Source organism: Anopheles stephensi, chromosome 3, assembly GCF_013141755.1.
Source record: "Anopheles stephensi strain Indian chromosome 3, UCI_ANSTEP_V1.0, whole genome shotgun sequence".
In the NCBI taxonomy this organism is placed as follows: Eukaryota; Metazoa; Arthropoda; class Insecta; order Diptera; family Culicidae; genus Anopheles; species Anopheles stephensi.
This window is the reverse complement of record NC_050203.1, coordinates 75993986-76017641: the sequence shown is the minus strand read 5'-3', so window position 1 is coordinate 76017641 and position 23656 is coordinate 75993986. Positions and strand designations below refer to the sequence as shown.

The 23656-nt window shown below is 44.6% G+C and overlaps 2 protein-coding genes across 2 annotated transcripts in view; one reads left to right on the top strand and one right to left on the bottom strand.

Moving 5' to 3' along the window:
• Positions 1–6093, bottom strand: part of LOC118510801 (serine-rich adhesin for platelets) — a 172415-nt gene extending 166322 nt beyond the window's left edge. The window contains exon 1 of the mRNA XM_036053114.1: positions 5448–6093. The gene's annotated coding sequence lies outside the window, so the exon portion shown is untranslated. The remainder of the gene's footprint in view (positions 1–5447) is intronic.
• Positions 6094–7341: 1248 nt separating this feature from the next.
• The window catches only part of LOC118510794 (nuclear hormone receptor FTZ-F1 beta), a 34340-nt gene continuing 18025 nt past the window's right edge, over positions 7342–23656 (top strand). The window contains 2 exon segments of the mRNA XM_036053099.1: positions 7342–7428; positions 9567–9809. The gene's annotated coding sequence lies outside the window, so the exon portion shown is untranslated.

Here is a 23656-nt window from a genome sequence, read left to right as displayed (position 1 = left end):
ACGCAACTTCTTGTTGGGAAATTTGAGTTCCACTACCCACTTATAATTTATAGGAGTAAAAAACATGGGAGAGGAAAAACTCGAGGAAAAACATTCTTTTATGACGAAATAAATAAACAAACTTAAGTGTGTGGAGATATGGCATCTCGAGGTGGGTGGAACGGATGTTGTGACTGTATGTTTACAACAGGTTGCCCACTTGAGGGTGAAAGAGAGTACACATCTGCCTAACCAGCTGACTTCAAGACCTTTACAGATGTTTTTCCCTTTCTCCAACACTCAAGAACTCCAAGGCGCATGCTCTGAAAGGAACTCTGTGAAGACACTCTATGTCTAGCCGGCCGGCATAACGAAACGCACACAATGCAATCCTGCTGTCAAAAGGATTCTCAATTCGCCCACGATGGATGAACACCAATACAACATCAGGATTCAAATTCGTTTACGTCCTCGTGAGAAAGACATTACCAGACAGCTGATTCAAGCTAATAGACGTGAGAAACTACGAGAAAAGGTTCCCTTTTTCCAACGCTTTCCCTCTACCACAGCACCAAGAGCCGATTTAACCAGGCCATTGGTTCACCGGGGGAGCCGACATACTGCAAACTTCACTAAAGCATAACTACGACACTCAACCATAAACGTTACGTCGTTCCATCAAAACGCCGACCGAAAATAAACCTCTAATATCGCCAATTACGCCGCTACACATTTATTGCACTCTTGTTCCATTTTGTTTCGCCAAAAACATCACCTCTCCTCCATAAATCCTTCTCCAAACAGAAAACTAAGACATCAAAATCATCGACAGGCGTGTGCAAATGTTTGGCTTCCCCTTTTTTGCTAAATTTGAAGCTGTTGGGATTTTACTTGCCCCGTTAATGCGCTATTATTTTGCGTGTGAACGAAGGGAAATTCAGTTCCGATCAAACCAAAACACAACATGTGAGTACAACATATTTTTAAAGGTCACTAGACCGTCGGCTTCCCTCCCTGGGCTCGAAAGCTGCGTAACATGAGAGTATTCAGTTTCCGTTAGACACTGGCGCTGGTTTACGTCAAAACGCATCGGCCCGACCGGAGAAAGTGCTTCACTGAAGAAGCTGCGTCCTTCATAAGCAGACGAGGATCAATGGCGTTCGGAGATAGACGGATGGAAATAAAAAGAAACCCTTCTATCGCTCGCACCACATATTACCAGCCTATCATAATTCAATTTGCAGCTTTAGTTGGCCAATTTCCGATGCCGAAAGCGCTCGGCACACACCTCACGCACCGTCTCATAATTGGCTCCCCAGCGGAAAATTTTCCCGCTGCCGAATCGGATCCGGCGGATCGGTTTGCTTAATCTTAACTTAATAAAGAGAAATGCATGAAGAGGAGTGTGTGTTTGTGGGTGTGTAAGGGAAATTTCAATACACTCCAAGCGGAAAAAGAGAAGGAAACTCCAAAAATTCGACCCCCAGTCGTAGAAACCCCAAAGGTAGTAGCAAATCTTTGGGTCATGGGCAACTGGCAAAGCCCTCCCCGAAAATTGCTCCCAGAGGTCCTCTCTCTCTCGCGTCCGTGTGCAAAAAGGGTAGCTAAGTCTTTCGGTCGTTAATGAAATGGAGGGTTTTGCCAAATTCGGGGTAAGCTAGCCTATCTGGTTATAAATGTGCCGCACACAAGCCAAGAAGAGCCTCCAGTGCATGAGACGAGAAAAGAAAGCCTCCGGGTGATGTTGTAGATCTGCACCTCCAAAGTGGCATGACCGCCCGCCCGGTGAGTGTAATTCGACGGCGAAACTCAACCCCCGAAAAATTGCTTGCTGGTTTGGCAAATGATAAAGCAACGGCACGCACGAAAAGGCCGTATTATGTCTTCTGAATCGAAACATTGAAGTTTTCGAGCTTGAATAGACAAGTCTATCTTTTGAGGAAGCACAATTCGACAGTAATTTAAGGTTAGTTCTTTTAGGTGCGTTCCACGTGTATCGGTGTATCGGTCACGGTTGAAGGCAACCCCTAAATAAGCTGCTAGACTAAGCGATGACGGCGTCCAACATACAGACCAACATAGACCAAGCCAACGCGGAGAACCGTTGAGGAATGTAACTCTTGTCGGAAGACCCTCAGTACATTATGCGTAGCAAAAAAACATTCCATGCACGATTCCGACATCGGACGTGCCTCTCGAACCGTTGTGCAGACCTCGGCTCGGCACAGAGCAAGAAGACTAACAAAAAAAAACATCGCTTCCACGTCTCTCTAGTTGATCTTGTCGGAGACTCCGTCTTAAGCAGAGAACAACCGACTGTACGTTCATTTCACTCGTATGCGATAAGTTTGTTCGTTTCCGTTAGTGCTGTTTGTTTCTTCCATTTAAACGGGCGAGTGTGCGTCTGTCGATAAGGTCAATAATATTACTTCGCTTCTAGACATGGGAGCTGCCAGCCGCCATTCACCAGAACCGATAAGGCGCAGAAGAAACACTTGTCCAAGAAAAAAAAGATGGAGAGGGATGTGCAGAAAAAAACAGAAACATGTGCGGACACATTCAAGAATTCATGTTTGAAGCCTCACACGTTTAATATTCCGCGTTCAGCACGTTCTTAAGATGGTGCCCTTCACCTTCTTCTCAGTCTCCCAGCAACGCCAGAAGGTCCACGATCATTGTCGCATTCTTAAAGCGGCGCGTTGTTGGCTCTTGACTTTTCTTTTTCAAAAAACTGGTTTCTTTAACGGCTGAACTGATAGTGATTTGCATCCAGATGAGGATGAGTGTTGCTGCTCGCGAATACTTTTCATGCTTAATCGCGCGCCATTTTTGGAGGAACCATTTTGTTATTGGAGTCGCTTGGGTGATTCAAGATGAGCTTTAGCAGGTGTGAAGCTGCGTTTCATGACGTGCTTTTTGGGACTTGAATAGTAGAATCACATTATTAATCTCACCAAATTAGCAATATTTGATAATCCGTATATTTTAAACTTTATTTCTATAAATTACAGAGACTTTTAATAGCAATTTAAGAATGATAGCTCATCATTCTGACTGTTTTTCTTCTCCTTTGGCTCTATGCAATCTCAAGAGTTTTTGACTTTCCATTTTTGACTTCCTTAACTTGGTTGTTTCGTAGCTGATTGTCGGTTCGGCAAATCTGATTGGATTCTACCACGACCGCTATCTCAAATGTTTGTATAACTAGAGAGTTCTTTAAGTTTATCTTAAATTTCAAAACAAAATGAGATTGAAAAACAACTTCGGATACCTTAACTCTAATATACCAAAGGATGAGCAGAGCTAAATTTTTTTAAACCTACTTTTAAATTTCAATTTTATTTTCTATTGATCAGTAAAACGTTTGCTTCCGAACCTATTCGTTCACCTTACAGCGTCCATTTATAACCCTTCAAACATATCAAATTCCACACAACTACTAATAACAAAACGTGCTATGATTGCCATACTATCGCGTCAGCGTAACTTATCAAATAGAAAACATCACCCAGATAAGGAAAAATTAAACACACGGTACGGTACTAAGATAAACAATGAGAAAAAAATGCCAACGATTTCAATCGATTTATTGGATGGTTTGGCGAAGAATGCTTAACATTTTTGCGCAATTTCGATAATTCCGTCAAAAGCGCGTGTCGCCGATTCGATAATTCCACCACAAAATGCTTTACTTCCGTGTGCCAAAAATAAATTCCAGCTAAAGGAAAATGTAAACGAAAGACATTCATTCCGACAGTACCACCTCTCACTCCAGCAGAAAAGGGAAAATAAATTTATGATGGGAAAGAAAAGCACGATGACGACCGTCGTTTAATTTGTTCCGATGAGAAAATAACGTTTAATTTGTGCGCCGCGTGCTCGCGCCATATTGCCGGCGCCACTCGAATTTGATCATGATTGACGACATCATCCGATTGTAAAGATGCAAATTGCCTACACAAAAGCGGGGGAAAGTCGCCAATGTTTTTTTGCAATGGCGAATCTTGCAGAAAATTGACAACATTTGCATGAATCAATTTTCCAATCTAATTCCGTGTACCCGGTGGAGGAAAAACGAAGATTTTTAAATGCATCCAACTGTGGGAGATTATTCAATGCAGCTCGGCAGCGGCCTACCGTGACGGCCAAGGAAAATTACGTCACCAGCGGGTATTGCTCGCCCGCCGGAGAAATGTCAACCATCCCCTCCGTGGTTTATGCATTTTCCTCTTGTCTGCATTGTCCTCTCAATGCGCGAGTTGTGTCGTACGACCACTACTACCCTAGAACAAGTACGCCAACCTTCGAGACACCTTTTACGGGGAGTTGCAGTGTTGTGCAAGTCTAACCATTTTCCGCATAGCGCACATAAACACACACACGCACACACCGACCGACCGGATGAGGTGGTTCTCGATTCTGGTTTTGTCTTTATACGGCGGTCAAGCTGGTTCTTAATCGGTTTGCCCGTGTTGGGTGTGAGTGTGGGGAGGATACAAATGCTGACAGTTTCTACTAACAATTTTATCGTTGCTCAGTTACTAAAGATCAAAGTAGCCAGCACTGGTGCATAATGTACCGGGGCGTCATCTTTCCAGCCGTTTCGTTTCCATGTGTTGGTGTATGAGAGGGACCTAGAAAATGTTGTACGGTCGAGTCTCGCACACTTGGATTGCTAAATATCGCGACTTTGCTTATTGCTGCCACACAGCATACGTTAAACACGCACAAGAAGCACGGTTCAAAGCGAGACGGTGGAAAATAGCGCCATTCGAGACAACTCACACACACACACACGCTCACAACGGAGCAGTCGTGTAGAAACGAGTGCCAATAACAAACATCAGAAGAGCATTATGCAATTTGTCTGGCCAAGGAGAGGGTGGGAGGCTGGCCAGGGTTGTGCGTGGCCAGAGTCTGTGTTGCAGTTCACCGGATTGCTGCAGACGAGGAGCAGCAATCGCATCCCGATGGACAGTGTCTTCCATCTTTCGGTATGGGACCGGATGTGGTTTTGGTGGCATGAGTCAGGTGCATCTGAAGAAGACAGTCCCATACACACACTCAACCGGTCAATCAAGAAGGGCCATTTTGCCTAACCTCACACACTACTGCTCACCCCTTTACGAAGCAAGCAAAGCCACCTTTGATGCGTTGGCTTACAAAATGTTCTTATGCTGTTTGCTTCTTCCCAGCTTCTTCATACAATCGCCAGCCAGCCAGCCAGCCATGCCGCTTTTGGTCGCCTTTTTTGCTGCTTCACGAACAAGCCTCACGCACACACATGCACAACCCGCAGACAAGCATCAACCGCAAGGTTATGGTGCATCTGTCTCTCCCTCTCGCTCTTTCTTTCGCATATCCCCGGTGTCATCCTGATCATCATCACGCAGTAAGAATGATTCCCTCCAATAGAACAAAAAAGAAAATGCTATAATTCGATGCACACATTGGAAATGCATATTTACATTCAATTGCAGCTGCTGCTGTTGTTGTTGTAGCGATGCTTTATGGCTGTTGTTGCTGTTGCTGCTCTCGTCGCGTTACAGCTTCCGGCGTCTTGATCGAAATCCTGTTTCTGGCCCTTTTTTCTGCTGCTTCTCCGTTCTTTTTCTTCTTTGTACACACACGCGCGGCTACACACACGCACGCACACACACTAGCACGCGCAATCGGATTAATTAACCCGCCACAAGTTGCCTGCAGAAGGCCAACCAAAAAACTTATGCTTTTTTTGTGTATTAACTATTTCCTTCTTTTGCACACACCAAACACTCACACACAGGCACACACTGCACAGATGCTTTTTAGAACTGCATACACTTCAACGCCGTGCTCAAATCACTCGCTTCAGAACAGAATCAGAATGTGAGTACCCTTTGGCTCGTTATCTTCACGCACTAACACTACTGGGTGGATAATATTTAGCGACCAACACCTCTACACATCCACACGCACGCACGCACGCACTATTCACTGTGCGTTCATTATTTTGTAAGTTTCTTGCTTGGTTTTCGATTGTATTCCTGTTATTTCAGTTCCCCGGGGGAGAAGACGAACGCGAAACACATACACATCCGACCGCGACAACGTTTGGATACACAATACGTCAAGCTGCAGCTGTCAAAATGTATATAGGACAAGAAACTGAACGAAAGCGAACCGTCAAACAGGGCAATTTGACGAAAACAGCGTCAAAATGCTTCGTTGAATGACGGCAACAGCGGCGTTGACGCCCAATGAGGAAAATAGGATTCAGAAACACGAGCGCCATCTCTCTCTCAGATTAAGCACTATGAGGCGAGCAAAAACGGTGTGATTTTGAATGAAAGTTGAAGAAAGATTTATAGTTTGATTTGAAATTTTAAAGGAAGCTAAACATTAAATTATGGTTTTAAAGCTAAAAACTAACAATTAGAATCATGTTTGATTGAAAACAAAAGGAATCTACTTGACAAATAAAAGGTTTTAGCTAAAATTACCTTCGCTCTTGACAACAACAGCTTTTGATTATTACAATTATTTTATAATTTATTTAAGTTTGACGGTTTGAAGCCATATTATCATCACCACATGTGCTGACGATTATAAATTAACAAAAAAAAAAAAAAACAAAACGAACACTACAAGGCATTTCCTCCCTGTCATTTAACCTTATTTCGGGCAAGCTTGGTTGTGCTTTTGACTATTAATGTGATATTAAAAAATACGTTACATAGCGAGAAGATCATCTTTTGTTTATTGTTCAAGATTTAAAAGAGATTTTTTAGCGTCATCTTTTGTTAGCTCCTTAATTCCGCTTTTTTAGCCTTCAATGGATGGCGTCCTTTATCCGCTCGCAAAAGATTATTTATTGTCTTGATAGATAAATTGTTTAAAAAGTACATAGCTCATAATTTTATTGTTTGGCTTATTTTTAGCCAAACCCATCAATAAACCCTTTTTAGTGGTAATGATACCTGTTGGCAACTTGAAGAGAACGGTAGCGAATCTCATCAGAGACCATATTCTCGCAGGACTCAATACCCTATACTGCGGGCAAATTCAAGTCAAAAATGTCGGAAATTGGCGGGCCAAAACTTCTCAAAACTGTAGTTCTATTGAAAAGAAAGAAGAAGATCATTTCAATTTTTCACAATTGTGCTAAATAAATAAAAATAAAGTTTGCTGTTTCAACCAAAATATTCATGAGACAATAAGTGATTCTTTTAAGTCCTTGTTAGAAAAATAATATGTAAAAAATCAAATACACCCACCGCTAGGTGGATGGCCATCTTCGGGTGCCGAGCCCGAACCATTCCACCCGTCGGAATGCGCGAAGCGAACGCGACTGTGGCAGCACCCCACACACAGCCACAGTTTAATTTTATTTGACGCGTCGAACGAGACGGTTTGGTGCGTACGTGTTCCGCGTTGCTGATGGGAACGCGCCACAAAAACACTTTTCGAGTAACGTATTTTTGTGTAAAACAGTTGTGCAATAGTTTAAGAAGAATAGTTGGGATTAAAATAAAATCGCTTCATTAGTGTGAATAAATTTAAAAATCATATATAAATACCTAGTGCGTGAACTGCTTTCTTCTGTGGAGCTCGATGCAGTGCGTTGCGTGAAGTAATTTAAAAATCTACCAACAACGTGAAAAAGTGTCTTCCGAATACTAAAACACCCGAAAAAAATAAACCCCTAAACCGGTTTTTGAAGTGATACCCTCTACCGGGTGAATGAAGGGTCGAGAGAAGGGTTTTCGAGCATTAATCGCCCTACCCCCCCAAATAGTGCTCCACCACGCCAGTCATCATGGGGACACGGTGGGGTTTGGATCTTTCCAAACTATCACCCTCGAGGCGTTTCGATGGGTCAAAATGACCAAAAGAAGAAAAAAAACAATCCTCAACTGTGTGTGTAAACTAGAGCAGTGAAAGGAAGAAAAGGAGAAAAACACGAGCTAACAAGTGTCCCTTGTGTACAATAAATGGGATTTTTTTTCCATTTAAAGTTAAAACCAAACAATCCTTAATTAAAGCTAGCAATAAAAGTGCCAACAGTGTCACCAAAAATATGCAACAATATTATCACAATTCAGCTTAATCATATAACAAGTAAGAAAGGGAAGCAAACAGTTCCCTTTTATTCCCATTTCCGTGCGCTTTGCGAAAGTTCAAGTTCAGCCTCCAGCTTGCCCCCAACTCACTGTGTGTTGGTGGTTGGTACGACGGGTATGTGTGTTTGTCGGTGGTTGTGTTCGGTCCGCTTTTGGCGTGTATTTGCGCAGACACGAGACGACACATATAAAGCAGAAAAGAAAGCTTGTCGCGAGTTTCTGCACTTGAAAAGAAAGCCGCAACGGAAAGATGATGTGACACACAGGAATAATAAAATAGTGCCGGAGTGTTTGTGTGCCTGCGTTTGTGTGTGTGTGTGTTTACACAACAAAACAAATTGCCAAGTTAGTGCAGCGAACCAAAATTGCAACACAAATTGCATCAGAGTGAATTTCCTTTGTTTTCCCTATTTTTCTCGTCCATCCTACGGGATGAGGTTGAGAACCCTGCAAAATTGGAAAACAAAATTCGTCATAGTAGGCTGTGTATACTGGGTTCCTCAAGTCCAAGCAACAGAAGAAAAAAAAACATGAAACGGAAAGAAAGTGGATGTCGACCAAGAAAAACGCGTTAACATAAAGAAGCCACCCCAAGAAAGCTCCATTCGCGCAAAAGAACGGCCCCAACAACCATCCCCTAGATAGTGTGTGTGTATGTGTCGCGAGTGAGTGATGTTCGGACACGTTTCCACAAGGTGGTATGCGTGCACCACCACTACATAACGGAAACGGGTACAAGCAAGCAAAGGGGGTGGTGGGTGGGTTAGTATGGGCCACCTTTTTTTGTGTCCAACGGGTTCTTGTGCGACGACCAAACGACGGCTTTCCACGAAAAAGGAGGTGTAACAGAAGCAGCAAAACATCATCATCCAGCAAGCCGAAAGAAGAAGAAGGATAGAGCGTAGAAAAAGGAAGAACATCATCCTCATCATCTACCTGTGTGCTGATGTAAACAGGGGGATGATGATGGAAAAGGGTGTAGGGGTGGGGGGTGGGTAAGGGGGTGAGTTTGTGTTTTACCTGTCGAGAAAGAGCACCAGCACCACTCACACAAACAACACACACCGCATGAAGATGACACACCGTGCAAAGTGCGTTTACATATACGTGTGTGTGTGTGTGTGTGTAGCGGATGGCACAGACCGCGGTCTGTTGGTGGTGGTGTGCTTTTTTAATGTCAATAAACTCTGCGCCTACTGTGAATGCTGTTGAATGAAGAGACGAAGAAGCGCCCCAAAACGGAAAAGCCAAACGTGGAAAAGAGCATGTGTGAATGTGTGTTTGTGTGTGTGTATCCCCTTTTTTCTTCTCGCTCAAAGTTTGAATTAAAGTGTGCTCATATATAGTAAGGATGGAGTCTGGCTTTTTATTTGTGTGCCTTTGTGTACGAAAAATGCTCGCACAGGACGCGAAGTGATGATTTTCCTTTAGCTTATCTTTTAAAAAAATACAGTTTCCCTCATGTTTAAATTTTCCCTCAAACAGCTCGTCGTAGGCGGATTCGCAGGCTTAGGGACCGCGTAATATAACAGAACACACTCATACGTTTCATCCATACACGCAACCGACATACACATGAATACTAGATTAGTTTCGCGACTAGACGACGACACAGTGCAAGCAAGGATTAGTGGTGTTGGTGTTAGTGTTGTTGGTGGCAAAGGATTAAATCGTTCGTGGCAACAAGAGCGATGTCGTTGCCGCCGGTCGCGTGTTTGTTTATGAAAGGTGAGTTGAGCCTATTTTACAGTAAAATCAAATATTGAAGTATTAGAAGAAAAAAGGGAAATTTATAGAATGTTCTTTAAATTTTGGCTGGGAATGTGAACATTCCGGGTTGGTCCTTGTGGCACCGGTCTTCACACAGAATGTTTGGGTATTGAATCCGGTCCAGACAGTCTTGCCGGTATGCAGGACTGATTATCAAGCTACAGGAAATACTTAGTCAATTAAGCCATATAATGGACCAGGCCTAGAACTCTTGAGGTTGGAGAGCAAAAAATGAAGACATTTGTCGTTATTTATTTTTTCTATGATGATTAATCCTCCTTATGGATCAACTTATTTCGATCTATGACGGTCGTTACTCACAGTCGGCTTAAAAGATCAGAGATCTACATTATTGGTTGGATTGTCCGGTGTCATTCTTATCACCTACACCTGGAAGATCCTTTAAATTCCTGGGCCTTGCTATTTTTGTTTAGAATGATACATCTTAACTGATAGCATCTTAATTATTCTCCAACTTTATTGAGATGGAGCTATGATGAGATGGTGATGTGCAGATCGTATGTGATCTTCAAACTTATAGTATCATCACGCGAAAGCATGGCGAAAGTGTTTTATCCAGAGCCTTAATTCGATCGATGCGGTATCGTTCGATGATCAGAAATCCGTAGGAATTATCAGCATTGGAATTGCCAACTTTTTTGGTATCCGCAAAGATTACAAGAAGGACCCATGACCAGGGTACCGGCAGGACCGGGGTTCAAATCTCATCCAGACCGCCTCGCCTTACCCAGGGCTAACTAGCCAGTAATGATAGGCCCAGACCTTTAAAGTGTGTTGTGCCCAGGAAGAAGATTGCAAGAAATTAGTTTATTAAATACTTTACAACATCCAGCAATAAACCTAAAAGAAAAAGCTGCTTATTCTGCTTTTTTGAAACTTTATCTATCTATGAACTTCTCTCGAGGTTGGCCAACTGAACCAAATCTATGTCAGTTCTTAATGTTGGCTAGAACAGAAAGATTATATCTCCAAAAGAGGTTATAGATTTGTGGTGCTCTGATGATAATTAATCCTGGAATAAAGCATTTGCTACCACAGCAACGTAGCTAACCCTCAGAACATTCAAACTCAACCCTCTGATTACAATTAAATGACTTCAAATTCCCTTGTTAATCTACGTCAAATGAAACGTCAAATTAAGCCAAGTATATCCAACTTTATTTCCACATTTCATCAGCGTATATTGGTCACCTTTTTAAAACCATATCAAATTACCGTATCCAAAGAGCTTAGTCATCTCCCCAAACACCGGCACGCAGGACGTAGACCGCATGAAAAACCACCCCGTGCGGAGCTGTTTCGAGTTATCTGTATTTATTTAACAAATATTCAAGGTCACTCTCAAGGGCACACACCGTACAAAAACACACACACACACACGCCATACGTGTTTAAGCTCCGGTTGACGAATGCAAATTCCACCCGGCTTTTTATAAGAATATTCACCACCACCACCACCACCAGGACCGAACCTCAACGGCTTGCCGATCGAATGCCGGATGAACTTCGAACATTCGAAACCGAAATGTGAATCTGCATAAAAATTGCATATTGTGCATATACGCGTTCACGCGTCCGTCCACCGTCTAGGTCTTCCCACGCTGGCGAAAGAGGACGCACACACTACATATCGGCGACCGAGGACACAAAAACCATTTCCTGTCCCGCGGGTGTTGTTTGTCCCGATTGTGTGTGTGTGTGTGTGTGTGTGTTTTTTTTACCTTGTATAAGTGTTTCTCCATCTTGTTATTAAACGCATCAGGCGGATCAGTCAGGGGTTAAATCGACCTGTTTCACATTGAGCCGGTGCGAGGGAGAGGGAGAAGGCGAGACAGCAAAGAAAACAACACACCGCTCGAGATTCAGACGAGTCCATTGAATAAAATCATCATCTTCACCGCCATTTGTGCGGCCGATGTTTACTTTGCCTGCTCCTCACCATTCAGCCACTCGGCATTTGACCTTGGCGAATGGGATCGGTGTCCTTGATGAGTTGGTGTGTGTGTGTGTGTGTGAGGCTTTGTTCTTTCGTCTGCCGCCTTCAAATGTGAGATCGTGTGGAAAAAAAACAAACACACACACACACACAAACATACAGTTTGCAGCGTGATCGAACCTGTCTGGCCGTCTACGCACCCCCGTCAGAAAACGTCAGGATGGGATGAGATCGTACGGTTGGGTTCTCTACCAACACCAACAAAATAGGGAGAGAGAAAAACAACTGTTTGCCGTAACGACGGCTCGGACGGATCATTTCCGTCAACCAAATAAAGATGTCCTCCCGGTGCCGGTTCGGGTTGTGTGCAGACAGAAGGACCCGAAGATCGTAAAAAGAACCCTCAACAGCTCTTGCTGAAACCACCTGATGAATTGAGAGCATCCTACGCGCGCGCTGCCTTCAGACATGTGTACCAAAAAACCGCAGCCAAAAAAAAAGCGACCAAAATTTTCAACTGTTTCGGACCGGTTTGCTGAAATAAAACCTCCAAAAAAAAAGAGTGCGAGAGAAAACAAAAAAGCCGTCTGCAAAACAACTTCACCACGATCACGCTTCTATTTCGGTGCTGTCGGATGCCGTCGTCTAATCGCTGCTTAAGCGACTCGCATCCGACCAGCCATCCATCTGCTTCTCGCATCCTCATCCACGAGTGTGTTGCGGTGCGTTTGCTTTTCTTCACCCGGTCGAACGATCAACCACCCTCTCAGCCCGCGTAAGTTCGCCACCGGCTACGTCATCGACCTTTGGAACGTTTTTCGTGTGCCGTGGTGGTGCGCACACGTGCAAGCACGCACCTCGCGAACACTTGCTGTTGCTGCCTGCCACGACATGACGAACGAACGGCCGAATGTCCTTCAAGGTCTTTCGCCATCTACATACACCCTTGCCTTTTCCGTCCGTCGCGCACACGTTTCTTTTGCCATCGCGCTGAAGCGGCATACGATCGTCATTAGAGTCATTTTTTGTTTTGTCTGTTTGTTTGTTTGTTTTGTTAGATTCAGCATACAAGTTGGCTTATTGCTGGTGAAAAAAGAATGCAATGAATGAAGCCTCATACGCTAAAAGGTCATAGTAAAGAACTTTTTGTCAGTCCCACCAAAGCAGGAGGAAGAGGTGTTAGCTGCCATCTGAATCCATTTAATGCTTCCAAAAATGTTGCAAAGTTGTTTTACTTTTTGGCTTTTTGGGACTCAATCCTGATATGCTTCAATAAGTCCTAATTTTTTTTATAAATTATTTAGCTTTTCAATTTCTTATCCCTCTTGTTAACAATTTACGATCTTCATAAACTGTTTGTATACTTTTTTGTTATTGTCTGTTAACCTTTATAAATTAGGATCAAAAGTACACGGGGAAACACTACACTAACAGTAGAGTAGCTTGAGCTAGTCTCACCAAGTGTTAGGAATCTTCAGAATATCCCTTTTTGTGGCAAAATTTAACACATTTTTAACACTTGTTTGGTTTTTATTTTAGTTACATTAAGATTTTTTTTTCCATTATGATCTCATCTATTTAAAGCTTTCACCGCTCATAGTAGACAACCTGTTGGTAGTCCCACCAAATACTGTGGATTTACCTCTATAATTATTGAGCCTATTGGACACAATTTATTCTTCCAACAAATATTATAAATATTTATTTCTAATTGCTTCATGTATATGCCACCTTAAGATTCTCATCAACCAAGAGAGATACAGAGATGTTGCATGCACATCTCACAGTAAAGAATATTTTGCTAGTCCCACCAAATAGAAGAAATAGCCATGTCTTAATCAATAATCAATCAATTAAATTTGTGGTTTTAGGAAATATTATTTAAATTAGCTTGTTAATCATAAATCATTTTCAAGCTTGTATTTATTTATTTATTTATTTTCGATTATGACGGCTTGACGCCGTATGGTCAATTTTTCAAGCTTGTAGATAAATAAAAAATTATGGTAAAAAAGGGAGAGATTTGAAGCTAAGTGGAAAACTGCTCAATTCATCCCGATGGGATTTTCGTGTCATTTTGTGCCGCCATTTTGCGAACAATTTTGGATGACGTTTTCTTTTTGTTTTGTTTGCACCCCTAATCACATATTTTTCCTGGTTTATTTTGGAGACATCATTCCCGTGTGTGCGTCCGTGTCTGCCTGCCTACCTACCTACCTAGCTTGCACGAATTAACGTTCTTCGCACGTACGCCAACATTACGTTTTTTTATGCTTAATCATGACTTTATCGAACGCTAATCATCTTTCTCGCAAGCCCCAAAAAAGGGAGCAACGAACGAACGAAGCGAACCTTCAAAGGTGTAATGGAAGACACACATATGGGGGTTGGTGGTTGCTGGTGGGGTGGCGATGTGGCTCTTTCTTTGGCGTTTTGTTGTTGTTGCTTCTTTTGCGCAAAGGATGAATCATTTCGACGCGGTTCACGTTTCGCATGGTCGATCGTGAGACGTGCCAAAAAGGCGATCTCGTTTCGTTTCGTTCGGCTGAGTTTGAGGTCGTTGCGCAACTGTAAGTAAGGAAAATGGAAGGAGAGCGAGAGAGAGAGAGCTGAAACCGGCTCTACCGGCAACGAACACAGACGCACACGGACGTTGGGCGCAAGAATAATGGCCAAATGCTGCTTTTGTTGCAGCAAAATATAAGTTTGGCCAAGCCGAACCTCCGAATCAAGCGAAGACCTCAATCAAGAATGTTGTGCTGACGAAAAGGTTGGCGAAACGGAAGCCACCGGGCGTTCGGGTTTGGCTCGCAAAAGTTCAAGGTCATCGAAATGTCGACACACACAATTTCGCATTCTAATGGGGCGTGCGTGCGTGTGTGTGTGTATGTGTGTGTGGGGTGAAACGATAAAACCAGAACGTCCCGAGAACGAAGGGAAAATAAAACACCCCATCACAGCGATTACGAGCGCGCGAGTGTCCTTTTGCGTGTGTGTGCGTGATCGCACCCATGTATCGTGAGGATCACTTTTCATTCCGTTGATCTTTCGTTGGTTTTTTTTTTTGGAGGTGGTTGCTACGGGGTCGTTGCCTTTCTGTTGCCAATTTTCCTGTTTTCCCTCGAGCAAATTGAGCGCGAAGTTTTTCACTGGAAAATAATTGTGGCTCTGTGAGTGTGTTTTTGTTTCTGGAGTCGGAAAATTCTACAGAACACTCATCGGGAAAATTTTCCATTCCGACTGGAAATTTGTTAGTCCTTTGTGTCCAATTTTGATACCGTACATTGGCCCTTAGGTTTTGTAGTGGTAGCCACCGGCAACGATGCGTTTGTTTTGTGGATGTTGATTAGCTACCAATTACAGGGGTTTTCATCGACTGCTTTTAAATAGCATAGGATAATAATTTTTAAAATAATAAGTTTAGTTAAAGTTTTATATAAAGTTTATTAAATTCTTCTTGTTACAAAGAAATTCGAATGTGTAGGGGAACATGTCAAAATGTACGAATATTAATGTTTTTGCTTATCCAGTTTATGTATGTTTATGCAGGACTGATCATCCTCTAACTGACAGCCGTGGATGCAATCATGTCAAGGAAGCCAGAAATAGTGGGCCAGAGCTTGTCTAGGTTCTAGAGCTTATTTTGAACCTCAAAATAAGTATCAAGTATTTTGAATTTTGGGGCGGTCCGATGACGAAGGATAGAAGGGGCTACTTCGCAAGGCAGGACCGTGGTTCAAATCTCATCCAGACCGCCTTCGTCCTCTTTTTTCTCTCGGAATAAATAAACGATGAATCTATTTAAACCAATAGTAATAAAATCCAAATTTTATATGAAATATTTTTCTTAAAGTATCAAAGAAACACTGTTTATTCTCATTAAAGAAAATCTAGAGCAAACCGATTGCTGTAACGTCTTTTGAACAACATTCTACGAAAATGACTCGCTCTGTTTCTGTAGTTTATCTTGTTTTTTTTTTTGAAAAGCCCCAATTATCCGACATGCCTTCGCTGTTCGCTTGACACCCCTCTGGTCTGAAACGCTGCCTAAATAATCCCATCCCATCAAAGATCGACCGTTGACCGCTTTGATGTTTTTCCTCTTTTTGTGCAAAGTAAATCGAAAAGATAACAGACGAATGTCAAAACAAACTGTTAGCAAGCCGCGAAGACGGCTATTTATTATTTGGTTCCAAATTTTTGGCTTTTGTTTTGCCACGGGCAGCAGCGCACCAAAGACACTGAAGGACGACCGGCTTGCTTTGCTGATTGTTTTTTTGGCGAATGGTCACAGACACAGAGCTTAATTGAATGTTTCCCACCACCGGTGCTGGCATCGCGTGGCAAAGTTTTCCTTTTTCGACTGTTTTACCTCAACCGGACCGACCACCTCAGCCACATGATGCAATCCGAGTTGAATTTCTCCGCAAGGTGCTTCGGAACCGGGAGGACGATCGTGTGCGTGATGCAATACGGTTGAGTGCAGAAATCAATCAAGCTTCAAGCGGGGTAGAACCAAAGACGCCACACAGCGTGGCACCGCCGGTGGTGTGACTCTTGAACACATGCGTCACTTCGATGATGCACACGCAAGTGCTGCGCTAATGCTTGAAGGCGATTATTAATCGGTTGTTGGTTTTTTGTGGCTTTTGAGGGGGATGCTATTTTTAGGCGCTGTTTGCTATTTTGTTGAACTTGTTGTTTTCGTTCGATCCGTCGGTCGATCGTTGTGAAAAACTAGTAACTCTTTTGATGTCGTATTTGGCGGAGGGGAGGGACGCAAAGTTTCCGTACGGTTACGTGAGATTATGTTGGGTCGATTTGTCGAGAGAGGGAGGCTGACACCACTGAGCATCATCAGTGAAGTGTCTAAGAGAAGGCAATGGCAGCAAAATGCTCATGCTGCATTGGGGGGGGAGGTTAGAAAGGAGCGAAGGCCAGCCAGTCGACCGATCGGTCGATCGGTTGATCGCGTTCCCGTTACTGCAATTTGTGCTGCAGCGAAGCACACTGCACACGCACACTGAGCGACGTACAAATGGAAGCCTTCTCTTTCAGGTTTCTGTAGATTTTTTTTTAAAGGTTCTCTTCAAGAAAGCGCCTCCACTGTTCGTGATCATGTGGCATCGATGGATCCGATCGATGGTCGTTGGGCACGCAGCTTTCGGGAGGAAAAGGCCGGTGATGCGATATGGGTCCCACGGTATGTTTTGTGTGATCGAGTCGTATTTTGGTGCGTGTGCTAGCATAGAAAGTGCTGAAAAAATCTTTAATGATTTAAGGGTTTGAAAAGCGTTAAATAACAAGAGTCGTTATTAAGAGGGATTTTACAGGTTTCATTTCTTTTTGTAACTTAAAATTCAATCCAAAGGCTTTGGAAAGGAAGAAAAAACATCCTGATAAGCTTAGCTACTACATTCTTAATCAAACTTTTGAATTTGTTCCGAACATGGTTGGAAGAACCCTGCAATAACCAGCTCAAACGAGCACACTTGGTAATGGTGATCAGATTATTAGAGTCAAATGAGGTTATCACAACTTTTTTTTATCGCATTCCAATCATCAAATACTACCCTTTTGAGTAAAAACTCCTCCCGAGACAAGCGTCCAGTGCGTCCCTCCCGATGCTATAATCCTGATCTCCCGGTTGCAAATTAGCATAATCCTGATACGTCTGCCAGCACTCGTAAACTATTTTATCTATCGAGATGCAAATTTAAATATCCTCAATCCGGTAAAAACTTCTTCTCAAGCGGTTCTGCATTCCAGGAGAGGGTCGTTAAATGTTTCCCGTACGCTGCAGTTTTTTTTTTTGGTTAGAAAAACATGGAGCCGCGTACGATCGCGCTCCATCGCTCCCACCGCTCGATTGACCGGGTGGTACAAAATGGTAACGACCATTACTGTACCCCGTATCGAGAGTGTCGTTTTCGAGCAAGTTAAAGCTTGCCATTCTATTAAACTGCAAACTGCATGGCCCGGCGTCTTAGATAGAGAGAAAAGGACGGCACACAGGCCATGTGTGTGTGTGTGTCTCTCTGCGTTCCTGGGTGCCGTCGCGTTGGCAAGTCAGTTTTTCCAGCTCTTTCAAACGCACGGCTGGAAGGGCAACGTGTTGGAAAAAATGCAGCCGGATTGCATTGAAAATTGACACTCCCGTAGCACGGTTCTTGTAGCAGCACCACGGTTACGCTTCAATAACTTGTCCGCTTCTAAGCACCTTCTAAGCATAGGCGAACGAACGGGCAGGCCTCTGGTGCAGTTTTACCTCAACTCCCCCTACACACACACACACACATCTACGACACTACACGAGGGTACGGTGCGCTTGGCATGCATGTGTGTGCATTAATTTCTTCGTCGACCTGCATTGGCATTCGAAAGGTGCGCCTTTTCGGTGCGAAGGTGAGCGAGAGTCAGTTTCGTTCGACTGCGGTTGATTAAAAAGCTTGTTGCCGCGCGCGCTGTCAGAAGTTTACAGGTACGCCTGTAAACGCGCCGCGAAGGGAACGGAATTCTAGAGGTGAAAACGGAACCTGTAGCACATAAATCACTCGGGGCAGAAGTTTTGCGAAAGAGAGTTCGTCGGCGTTCGGGAGCTGTGAAGCTATCACATACACGTCAGTTTGACGTTTAGTAGAACCAGCATGATGAGATTGACCTTAAAGTTCGAATTTTAAGATTCTAGTCTTTGCCGGTCTGCATCACTTGTGGTTGAGACTTAATTTAATTGTAAGTGGTCACTCCACTGCCCACAACTACACTCACTCCCGCCTGCAAATATGACTCTACCCGCCCAAACGCCAAACCCCGATATTAGAACGAACAATCGCTTAACAATCCTTCGACCCCTTGCGTACGCTTTCACGAGGTCTCGGAGGCCGCTTTGCGATATGAAATTCAACTCCACAGCCACCTAACCCCGGGGGGGGGGCCCGCTTGCAAGGCCAACCGACACTATTCTTGCCCTCTGTGCGAGAACACGATTTCAGTGTGCACGACCAGCATTTGCCAATTGGAGCTACAAATTTGAACCCTCTCCAACGCTCGCTCCACACGCGCCGGCCCACAGTCGGAATGGAAAGGTGGACCAAGTTTCCCAACCAAGTAGCGGACAGCGAAGGAAACTTCAATCCACTTTTTGCTTTGCGGACGTCAGCGAAGCGTCCATCCGTCAATGGGCCTCTAGCTCCACGAACTCCATTTCGGTAGTGCAAAGGTGGTCGGCAATCTGCATCTGTACAAAAAGGTAACGATCTGTGACTTGCGAAATGTAGCCACATTGCCGCCTGTCTCAGCTGACTGTATTTTTTTTTTTTTGGTTTGGTTTCGTTGCTCTCTCTGCTTCGAACCGGAGTGGTGGACCACATTCGGTGATCTATTTTATGTCCGCGCCGCGAAACCTTTCTGTTGCGCTCTAAACGAACCGGTGTCGTTCCGTGTCGAGATTTTGGACATCTGTTTGCTTAGACTGGAGGGGGGGGGGGACAAGGAAGGCGCTGTGGTTGAGGGTAGTTCACCGTTCACTGACCACTCGCGATCGAGGCACCCCAACAGTTCAAGGGAGGCCAGTTCTCATGCGGTTAGGGTGGGGGTTTCAAGTCGTGTGGCCGGGTGCGCTTTTTTTGTTTTGCTTCACTGTCTTCTCTTGCGAAAGTTGTACCCTGGAGGCTTGTGGGCCTGAGCAGTAAAGAGAGGGCTGCGTTTGTCTCCAGAACTGGATCAATGTGGGTCTTTGGGTTGACTTTTTTTTGTTGGTGAACACGTTACCTTCCAACCAACGATCGCGAACAGCTGTTTTTTCGTGTAGAGTAGGGAAAGGCTCGCATGGTAGGACGGATCCAAAAAAAAAGATATCCACAGACAGACTCCACCAACACCCAACCTACGTGAAGATCGTGGACCGGTGTATGATTCATCGACCAGAACAAGGATCAAGGCGGTTCCGATCGAATCGAACCGTGGTATGGGTCGATAAAATGCTGTTTTCCCCGAAGGGGATACCAGCGACATGTTACTGCAACCATGTCCGAGCAGCATGTCCCGTACCGTATTGTTTCCTGCGGTAATTGGCACGTGATGAATGTTCGTTCCCGGGTCCCCGGGATGTTTGGCTCAGCTGCTGCTCCACAGCTGTAGGTTAGGAGACCGAAGTTGACAAGGGCCTAAATTTATGGGTAGCCTCTTACAACCCCTTTCCAAGCTTAATCATATGTATCGAAACAAGGGGCTACGTTTAGCCGGAGTGACAAATCAAGGCAAGAATTGCATAAATCGGATGACTTACCTTAAGGAGTTCCAAAACGGCTAGAACGGCTAGATTGCGTTCGAAGTTGACTTAAACTGCCACCCAACAGGGTTGCCCTTTTTGGACGAAAGAATTGATGGATATGCTTATCGTCTGAGCTGGTCTAGATCCTCCGAAAAGGCTTCCACTGGGAAAGGGAGTGAGTCATTGAAGGCTCGTGCAAGCGGCTCGCATTACATGATCTTCAAACCAAAAGAAGCTGGCCTTTTACCGGAGACGATCAGGTCTAACCTCGTTTTTTTTTCTCTGTATTTCGGAGTCCCCCGAAGGCCACTGAAGCGTGGCAGCGGGAAAGGTCTCCCCATGAGTCACCGAGAGCGCGATTTCCCTTTACGGATCGCCGGAAGCCGACCACATTCACGCCGGCCGACAGTGTGTGCGGGATCTTCTTCGCCAGTCAAATTTGCCCATGATGAGCGATCATAATTGGTGCTGACGATGACGCACGGCCGTCCGGTACATGGTAGCGCAACGGAGGCTTGTCTCACCAGTGTGTGACTTTCAGAGTAACCTTTCCCCCTTTTTTGAGCGCGCTTGCGACTCACCTCTTTGGGTGGAGCATCTTATGCATAATGCATGGAATCTTTCAGAACTTCTCCCTGCACCGCGGAGGGTCGATCTTTCACCTCACCAGGCACGATGAATCATCCGATCGGGACGTCGAGTTCTTTGCCAGCGGTTCCAAGATGGCCTTTACAACGACTCAATTTACCGTAATGTGAGCCACCGTTCGGTTTTTAAATGGCGGAACGATCACTATCCCTTGTCCATTGTCCGAGTTTTCACATTTTAATTCGAGATCGACACCCTTTGGCCGTAGTGGGGAGGCGTGTTGTCGAGCACACTATTATTAGCCTGTACGCGTCCTTCGTGCGTAGATCCTCCTTTTATCGGAGAACGAACGGCGGTTTGCCTTACCTAGCGCAGTGGGCAAAGAGATCACTTGACGACCTTGACGTGGAGACTGGGAAGATGGTGAACGTGGCGGGGATCCAGACGGACATAATAAGCAAGCCACTTTCAGCACGATTGCGTAAAATGATGCGCCCGTATAGTTGGACCGCAGGGTGTGCGTGTGTGTACCCTTTTCGAAATAAAAAACCCTTCCTTTGCTTCGTGTGTGTGTGTGTGTGTGTGTTGGGCTTGGTGGGGAGATAGCGCGCACATCACCGTTATTTGAAAAGGTCAAGCCTGCAGTGGCTGGATGCAACAAACCACCTTCGATGCCTTTTTCTGCCTTGCCGCTCCTTTTCGTTCTTCTCCCTTTTGCTCGGGCTCTTTTCATTCACTGCTTTGCACAGGTCGGTAAAAGAAAAAAGTTGTTTGCACCGACCGAAGCTTGGAGCTCGGGGAGAAGAGCGATCGTGCGTGTTGATCATGTTGGGCGACCGCTGCGTGAGATGTCGCTTTACCGATGCAGCGCCATTTTAGGCGTCCGACGACGGTGGGAGCCATTTTGATTCTCCGATTCGGTCAAAAACATTAAAACACTCACACACGAAACGAAATGTGCGATTCTGTACCACCGTTGCGTGCTAACCACGTAGTGGCGGAAAATGAGTTGGAAAACTAAACGTCTTTTTTTTCTTGCATTGCAATAAAATCTTTGTGCCCCCAGGAATAGGTTCTGGGGCGTATGGGAAGGAAAGTTTTCCGTGCCGAGCGAGAACGTGCTCAAAGCAACCACTCCGTGGCTCACGTAGGCGGTTTGGTGAGACCGAACCCACATCATCTCCGACCGCGCCTGTCTCTCTCTCTCTCTGTGCGTGATGGATGAAACGTTGCGGACGCACCCGAGAAAACACACATAAAGACGAAATGATGCGTTATACTTTTCCCCCGGATGGTTTGCGTCCGAGCACGTAGCGAAAGCCACACGCGTACCGTTCAACTGTAAACGCCCGGCCGGGTCGTGCACGATGATGGGTGTTTTAGTTCCGCGAATCGATGGGGTGATGCAGACTTTCGGCACGTCCTCTTCCGGCGTTCGGCAAGAGGAAGCGATGCTCTGCGACCGCGACCTTCCGAGATGTTACCCTACCCCAGCAAAGAAACTTTACTGGAGACTTCTGAGTCAAAATGAGCCTTCAAAGCTACCGAAATCTTTCAGGGTCATTGACACACGGCATTAAACTACCCAGGGACAGCTAGAAGAAGAAGCAGAAGACCAACTCTATCTCTCGCGGTTTTGCCTACGGCTCACGCATAACAATATACGCCACCCCAAATGCGTGGATTGGAAATTCTAATCCAACTCCTGAAGGTAACACAATCTGCAATCGATCGATCGGTGCGTACGATCGGGTGCGTGCCTTGGCACGTCGCGGCGCACTATTTGGAATTCTAATCAAAAGAAGAGTTGGGTGGAGCGAAAAGGTTGTTGGGCAAAGTATGGAACATTAAAATGTGTGGCCGTGGAGTTTAATGACTTTGGTGGTGCAACTCACTCACCTTGTTCTGAAGCTCGCTCCAAGAAATTCTCGGATCACTTACTTCACAAATTGAAGATCTGGTCTGGATATTCTGGAGCTAGACTCTGGAAGTCTTCCTGAAGCCATGCTGTCTTCTTAAAATGATCTCATTACATATAAGCTTCCACAACTAACTAGACGATGAGATAATTGTACAATCTAAAGAGTTTTTGACAATGATCTGAAACTTCAGCGTTGAACGAAACTCGTCCATTCACATCAAATATCTAAGCACAATCCTCAGCAATCCTTTGGATAAGGCTCTCACAAGTTTATCCGAAGTACTCGGATGCACAGCTCATCATAACGCAGACCTTTTGGAACCCTGAAGGCTTCCAAAACTCGACCTATTGAATAGGATTTCATGCTCTATAATCTTTATCGCAAAATTTTCATTTATGGTAGAAAGTACTCTCAAAGGTCTTCTCTGGATATTCAGATAAAAATATATTCAGGAAGAATGTATCTTAACGCAGTCTAGAAACCCTGAAGCCTACCAGCACTTATCCTATTACCTAGAATTCCTTGCTAAAATATCAAGTCAACGCCATGAATTGTTTATCCACTCCAGTGTCCACTGAATGTCCTAAGATAACTCCAGAGATCTGCTAAGTGGAGGAACAACTGAAACAATTACTCCAAACTTGGCTCGGGAGCTCTGGATATTACCGTATACTCCTAAAACATGCCAAGTCTCGTTGTATTCTTTATAACTCTTTACTCCAAGACTTCAATTCCGATATTTTGGATCCATTCCAAACTCTCAGACAACTCCAAATGACTGCGGACAAGAATAGAACTACCTGTCGTAAACCAACTCCGGAACCAAGTGAGTTAACCCATTCGTTTCACTACCTGTTCGCAAAGCGCCATCACTAGTCCAATATCCCAGTCCTCCCCCAAAAAAAAAAAGCCTGCACAAGCGCCGTTCTCATTTCTGTATTGCCATTTTTGGACTTGATCGCTGTACAAATCAGGTTCCCAATTCCGATGGGAGGCGATGGAACACACACACACACGCACGGACGCACAGAAAAGCGTAAAGCAACGTGAAATTTGATCCGACTGA